This window comes from Diabrotica virgifera, chromosome 7, assembly GCF_917563875.1.
Source record: "Diabrotica virgifera virgifera chromosome 7, PGI_DIABVI_V3a".
NCBI lineage: Eukaryota > Metazoa > Arthropoda > Insecta > Coleoptera > Chrysomelidae > Diabrotica > Diabrotica virgifera.
Window position 1 is genome coordinate 235,049,317 of NC_065449.1, and position 8,377 is coordinate 235,057,693.

The following is an 8,377-nucleotide window of genomic DNA, read 5'->3' on the forward strand; positions in this document are numbered from 1 at the left end:
TGTTCGTTAATCCTGACGCTTAGTGGTCTTGCAGTTTCTCCCAAGTAGAAATTGTTGCAATCATAGGGTATTTTGTAGGTGGTGGTGTTGGTTGTTTAAATGTTGTTGTTATATTATAAGTACCTACAGTCGGAAAAATCAAAGTATACCCATGAAAGATCACATCAGTCACTTATTTTGTATTTGCTGTCTTTTTCTATAACAAACGTTTGTTATTTATAGAAAAAGACAGCAAATACAAAATAAGTGATTGATGTGATCGTTCATGGGTATTCTTTAATTTTTCCGACTGTAGTTCAGTGTCCATTTTAATTTTTATGAAAGTAATACATAAATCTACATAATATGGTATTGTTGTCATCGTTGAGTCCCTTTTTTTGGATTCAAGCACTCACAAAAACACAAGCAGTCCAGCTACACACCAAATGCGACTTGCTACATATTTTTTTGTTTGGAATTGAATGAATTTTCGTTATCCAGAATTAGTATTTGGGAAACTATTTAAATTTCGATTAATACTCGAGTATTTCGATATATATTATACAAATTTTGAGTATATTCTTATTGTAACAGTATAAGATGTAGAATCGAGATAGCCCGTACAACATTTTTAAAAATGAGGTCATTTCTCTGTAATGATAAATTGCATCTTCAACTTCGAAAGCGCATGATTAAATGTTGCATTTTTTGGTCAGTCCTTTTATACGGTGTTGAAGCATGGACATCAGAAATATCCACCATTATTCGTTTGGAGGCCTTTGAAATGTGACTGCACAGACGTACACTAAAAATACCATGGATGGCTGTACTGACAAATCTGGCTGTCCTTAAGAGACCAAAAAGGCTGCTCGCGAGCTGCTTGATAATATCAAAATTTGATCTTTCTACATTTAGTTTAGAAAGATGGCGTATTTTGGACACGTAGTAAGGGGAGACCGAAACTTATTATGATGGATAAAATCGAAGAACGCAGAGAAATTGGTAGAAAACAGGCCTCTTGGTTGAAGAATATCAGAGAGTGGACGGGAGTAAAGAAAGGCGAACAACTGTTTAGAATAGATCGAGACAGAGACAGTTTCGCCATGTTAATCACCAACGTCAAGGGGACTTAATTAGGCACGTTAAGAAGAAGAAGAATAGTATATTACTTTTTAAATTTTAAAATATTTTAAAATCTTTCTTTTTCTTCTTCCTTTATCCAGTTGTTCCATCAGTTCCATACAACCTCTTGTTCTATCTATGATATTTTTGATATTTTATTTATGCCTGGTCGTTTCTAGTATAAAATTTTATATTGATATAGATACTGTCCTGTATTCATAGTTGTTCCAAAAACTGTAAAACACTAGACTCTTGTGCTACTAATCATTTGACCAATTGATAAATAATATATTTTTATCACGGTATTATATAACACCTAATATATGATCACAAATAAAATAGAAAGTATGTTTTGATATTAATAGATTATATTGTTGAAGGTTTCAATTCATCTTTGGTGTTCAGATTATTGAAGATCAATTGGCCAATGTCCTTGACCAAAATTACAAAAAACTGTTTTAAATTAATCAAATTTCATCAAGATTTTACAAATTTAAAATGTTTGTTTTATTTAAAACTTAATGAAAAATCCTTTGTAAAAGAAATACAAATTTATTAAAATCCCTTTAAGGGCTACATCACAGAACGTCTTCTATATTTAAAAATATCATGATCAGTATTTAGAACTGTTGATCATAAGCTGAGCCACCAAAGAAATACCAGGGTATCAACATTTTAAATGGTATAAAAATTTGTTAGAGGTATTAGCATAGAGAGATGGAGTATAGGGAACAAGAAGAAGAAGAACAGGCTGGCTTCCGCGCTGAAAGGACTTGCACAGACAATGTTTTCTGCCTAAAATAATTAATTGAAAAAAAATCAGCAACCAATCAAGAGACCCATCTCATGTTTGTTGATCTCCGTAAAGCATACGACAACGTTCCTGTGACTAAATTGTGGAAATCACTACAAAAAACTAACATCAGCTACACTCTAATCAAAGTCTTAAAAATCTATATGAAAATTCTACATCAAAAGTAAAAATTGGCAACACACTATCTAAAAAGTTCATCGTTAACAAGGGTCTGCACCAGGGCTGCGGCTGCTGTATTTCACCAACTTTGTTCAAGATATATGTTGCAAAACCACTAAACCAGTGGAAACGTAAATGCCACGGTATGGGTATAGAGCTCGGAGAGGTTTGTTTATATACCTTACAATTTGCTGATGACCAAGTCATCATAGCTAATGATAAAGACGATCTACAGTATATGGCAAGAAAACTAAAGGAGGAATATGAACAGTGGGTCTTGGAAATTAATGTGGAAAAAACTAAATACCGACCCATAGGAGCTGAGTTATCCAACATCGAACTAGAGGATACTGAAGAAATCACATCCTGTAGTGAATAAATATACCTGGGAGTAATCTTCGATAGAACGGGAAAAGACGATGAGGAAATAAACAAAGGGTAACACAAGCTAGAAGAACAATTGGCTGCCTAAATGGAATACTTTGGAGCTCCGAAATAGGAATACAGCGAAAATACAATATCTATGAAACACTTATTAAAAGCAGCCTACTTTACGGAGCAGAAACTTGGAGAATAACCGAAAACAACAGGAAAAAGTTAGAAGCTGTAGAAATGGACGTGTTTAGAAGATCGTTAGGTATATCCTGTAGGGAAAGAGTTCGAAATAAGGATGTTAGACAAAGAATTGGAATAGATGGTTACTTAACAACAGACATTGAGAGGAAACAATTAATTTGGTATGGACATATTCAAAGAACGGAAGACACAAGATTGCCCAAAAATATTATGCAGTGGGTACCACCAAACCGCAAAAAACGAGGAAGACCCATAAAGACATGGAAAGAAGGGGTATCCAAAGCAATGAGTACAAGGGATCTTAGAGATGGCCAATGGGATGATAAAAGGACGTGGAAGTTAGGCATCGGACAACGTCGAAAGATGTTCTAAAACCGATACATACATACATTAGCATATTTGCTTAAAATTTCATAAAATTCCATAAGATGGATAACATTTATAAAGAATTAGCCCTTGGGCACAGCATGGGTTGCTACGCAGGTAGATATCTATCATCTCGTGATGGGGGAGTCACGCTTGCCCAAGGGCTAATTCTTTATAAATGTTATCAATCCTATGGAATTTTAAGCAGTATTAAATTAAACTACTGATGTGAATGTTTCAGAACCTAGACACTGACATGCGGTATGTCATACCATTGCCTATTCTCGTTTGTTTTCAATATGAATTCTTACAAATTCCTTTAGATTTGAATTACAAAAAAAAACTAGCATTGGTAACTAAAAAATAGTCAAATAATGTTGAAGGCACTTGAAAGTAAAACAACTGGATGAACTTGTTGCTATACTAATGCGATTCGTGATACCGCAAGAAAATTTCACTTTAACGTAGTTAAAAGACTAAACCATACGAAAACTGAAGAAGTTGTGAACAGGTACAATTTCACATCACATGAAGGTACACAGAGGGTTTTTCTAGGAATCTTTTATAAAACAAGTTTTACAACAAAATCTATTTTCACAACAAATTGAAAACTCTCAGATGCAGAATTCACCATTATAATAATAGTCCGTTCTTTAACGGTAAAATATTGCAAAATTTCTAAATTTTAAAGAACCGCTTGGATTGACATGAAATTTGGCATACACATAGCTAACAAGTCAAAGAAAAAAAGTGATATTGTGCCGATATGTGCTTTTGCCCTGGGGGTGGTTTTCACCCCCTCTTGTGGGTGAAAAAATATTCGTCCAAAGAAAGTCAGGAAATGGATAAACTGGCTAATTTTAAGTAACTTTTGTTCTATAGAGTTTTTTCACTAAGTCAATACTTTTCGAGTTACTTGGCAGTGAATATGTTCATATTTTCAACAAAATAACCACGCTTTTAGACGGTTTTTTCGCAAATAACTCAAATAGTAAGTATTTTGTCAAAAAAACATTCTTAGCAAAAATATAGCCTGTAAAATTCTTTAAAACTCATTTCAACTTATTTAAAGTGTTTAAAAAAAGCTTCATTTTTGTTTTATACAAAAAATTTCTAGCATCAAAATTGAACAAGTTACGCTCAAAATAAAGTTAGTCCCTTTTGGTTTTGGTAAAAAAATCGAGAAAATCACCCCCTAATTAATATCTTAAATGAACTTAATCGTTACGACTTCACCAATTTCTTGACTCGTGTATATATTGTTTATACGATCTGTAAGTTTCATCGGTTCAAAGTCCTTATTATTGAAAGGGCTGTAGTTAAAAGTGGTTGAGCGAGTCACTGACCACGAATGTATGCAAATTTAGAAACATCAAATCTTAATCAATTTTTGTCTAACAGAAAAACAGAAAAGCAAATCTGACTTTTTTTGTTTTTCGAGATTTTTGGTGTCTCTAACAATTTTTAAGTTATTTTGCAAAAAAGCATATTTTTCCAAATTTAAATTTTTAAAAACTTTATTTGGAACCAAATTGTTTCAAAAATAAGCACTTTGAATCGATGAAACTTACAGATCATATAAACACAACATAAGTAAAATAATTTGTGGAGCGGTACCGATTAATTTCATTTAAGTTGCTAATTAGGGGGTGGTCTTCCCGATTTTTTTTTTTGCAAAAACAAAAGGGACCAACTTTATTTTGAGCGTAACTTGCTTAACTTTAATGCTAGAAACTTTTTGTAAAAACAGAAATACCGATTTTTTAAACACTTCAAAAAAGTTATAATGGGTTTTCCCCAAAAAGTGCTTAATTTTTTGGATATTTCACGTCGAAATATTCTGTTTGAAATTTGGTGAATATGAATCTATTTTTCATTAACTATAACTCTGGTTTCATTTTTTTTAAATTTTTATAAGCTATATTTTTGCTAAGAACATCTTTTTCGACAAAATACTTACTTTTTGAGTTATTTGCGAAAAACCGTCTAAAAATGTGGTTATGTTGTTGAAAAATGAACGTATTCACTCGCATATAACTCGAAAAGTGTTGACTTGGCGAAAAAGCTCTATAGTACAAAAGTTACTTAAAATTAGTCAGTTTACCCATTTCCGGACTTATATTGGACATATATTTTTTCACACCCACGAGGGGGTGAAAGTCACCCCCAGGGCAAAAGCACACATCGGCACAATATCACTTTTTTTCTTTGACATGTAAGCTATACGTATGCCAAATTTCATGTCAATCCAAGCGGTTCTTTAAAATTTAAAGCAAAAACCGTGAAATAATGGACTATAAATAGTTATTTAAATCTGAAACTTTTCTTGTTGAATGTTCTTTCTAGTACATCCTTAATCTGCGACTTTTACAATTTATAAGACCGCAGGCGACGAACATAGAAAACAAAAAGGACTCTACTATATGCAGTCACATTCCGTTTTCATTCGTCTAGGAATAGGACAGAAAGAAACTTCCTAGTACTCAAATCTGAGTAAACATAGAAAAGTTAAAGATGGGTTTGCTTGTTTTAGATTCAGAGGGATGCACAATCGCTGGACAGATGTTTCCACCATTGCAGGCTTCCTCAACAGCGCTAGCGGAAACTTTGAATTTCCCCTTAAATAGATGGTCGAATTGTTTTTCGAATTAGAGGTGTGCACGCTAGCGCTGTTGAGGAAGCCTGCAATGGTGGAAACATCTGTCCAGCGATTGTGCATCCCTCTGAATCTAAAACAAGCAAACCCATCTTTAACTTTTCTATCTTTACTCAGATTTGAGTACTAGGAATTTTCTTTCTGTTCTTTTTCTAGACGAATGAAAACGGAATGTGATTGCATATAGTGGAGTCCTTTTTGTTTTCTATATTCGTCGTCTGCGGTCTTATAAATTGTAAAAGTCGCAGATTAAGGATGTACCAGAAAGGACTTTCAACAAGAAAAGTTTCAGATTTAAATAACTATTTACCATTTTAATTTTTATTATAATGGTGAATTCTGCATCCGAGACTTTTCAATTTGTTTAAGAGATGTCGCTGGATTGCGTCTCAACGGGAATTTCAATGATCTTTGAAATTCCCCTTAAATAGATTAGGCTATTGATTATGTACTATAGAAAGGATCTACAACGTTAACAGGGTTTTATTATTTTATATAGTCAATGAATCTCTATATATGAAAAAACCGCGGAGTGCTATCATTTAAAGGGGCGCGTTTTTGAGAAATGGGTGAATTAGTCCCTGGGCACAGGTTACATTAGGATGAGTTCTATGCACTTTTAGCACAAACACGTCTACATAAAAGTTATTCCTGGTTAAATTTCCTATCTAAATATAATAGGTCTGGATCCCGCGTATGAAAAAAGTTGATTAATAGCAAGCTGAAAATTTGTTAATAGCTTAAAGGTGTCTAGTCGGAGAAACTTTGATATATGGGAACACTGGAACAGGGGCAGTTTTAATATTGTGGAACAGGTTAAAAATTTGGAACGGTCACACCACGAAAACGGCACATGTATTTTGTCCGACAGAACAGACTTAAACTCTTTGAACAGAGATTAAACTCTCATGCAAAAATCAGACTGCTATTTAACACCAAATGGGCGTTTTAATGAGTGGAACATGTAGAATATGTCAAATGACAGGAATTGTGACAGGTGATAAATAGCAGACTGATTTTTGTATGAGAGTTTAATCTCTGTTCGGAGAGTTTAAGTCTGCTCTGTCGGACAAAATAAATGTGCCGCTTTCGTGGTGTGACCGTTTCAAATTTTTAACCTATTCCACAATTAAAACTGCCCCTGTTCCAGTGTTCCCATATATCAAACTTTGTCCGACTAGACACCCTTAAGCTATTAACAAATTTTCAGCTTGCTATTAATCAACTTTTTTTTTATACGCGGGATCCAGACCTATAAGTTCTAAAGTCAAAGATACTTTTTTTACAAAAATATATTCAAAAGAAAAAGCACAAAGAACCCAAAAGAAAGAAATTTTGTTTTTTGTCCCATAGCTTTTGTCCACGGGGATATAGGTATAGACATTGCTTCACAGATAAAAATCTTACATATTTTTTCTTTAAAATAATGTTTGGTAGAGGTCATTAGGATTTACAGTTTTCGAAAGATAATTTTTCAAAGTTCGCCACTCACAGCAATTTTGGGCAATTTTCCTTGTTATTTCGCAAATATTGTTCTGTAACTTTTTTCTACGTAACTTTAGGCATATGCAATGGTACATGTAAGAGGAATAGTAATCAATTACCTTTAAAATATTCTACTGTATAACGTTGTATGACTTCTTTTAAAGAGGTTATATTTTTCAAGATTTTATAAATCGTTAAATTTTAACGAGTTTTTATATTTTTTTAGGATTATTTTTTAAATTTCCCATTATATCTTATTTTTTCTACATTTAGGTACATATTATATAATAAAAAATAAAACTTATTCTGTTTACTTTAAAATGGTGTATAATAAAAAAATCTAGGATTATTTTTGAATAAGATATGCTTTTTCAATAATAAGTACTAGCAACAATTTTTGATTTTAGGATTATTTTTTAAATTTCTCATTACAGTGGAACCTCGATTATCCGTCTCTCCATTAACCGTCACCTCTCTTAACCGTCAGGGTACATACAGAAGTTGTATTGACTACATAAGCAAAAATTGTAAATGTAAAAAAATTTAAAAAAATAATTTAATTTGTGATGAGGTCACACACGGCTATCCATTGCTGACAGATAAAGAAATCGTTGAAATGGCAACAAAGGCGGACCAAACAGTTTCAGAAGCTGACACAGACTTGGAATTTGACTATAGCTATGTTGTTGGACCTTCTGTAACTGACATAGATTTGCGTAAATAATCTAGAGTCTAGAGAAGCTGCATCGCATATGCAATAATTGATCGAGTGGTATTCTCAACAAGAAGAAGCCAATAAAGTAGATTGCATGATCTTATACCGATTAAGAAATTCAGCCGCAAAATGTGAAGCAAGATTAAAACAAACACGGATTTCAGAATATTTTAAATTGATTCGATTGTACGAACACAAATCCCTCTTATATTGTCAAACAAACCATACAAATGAAATTTGAGAGTTGTACTATGAATTTTTAATTTTTTTTAATGTTCTGTTAACCGTCTTTTCGATTATCCGTTATACCCTTGGTCCGGTGCCCTGACGGATAATCGAGTATTCTACTGTATAACTTTTTTATGTGATTGTGTGTTGAGTTATGATTGAATCTAATTTTTTATAGGTAATACTTTCGATCCAGTTGACTCGGCCGCGCAAACTTCAAAATATGGATTAATTCAAATATTTACTGTCATAGCTCCTGCACCACAAGCTTTGCTTG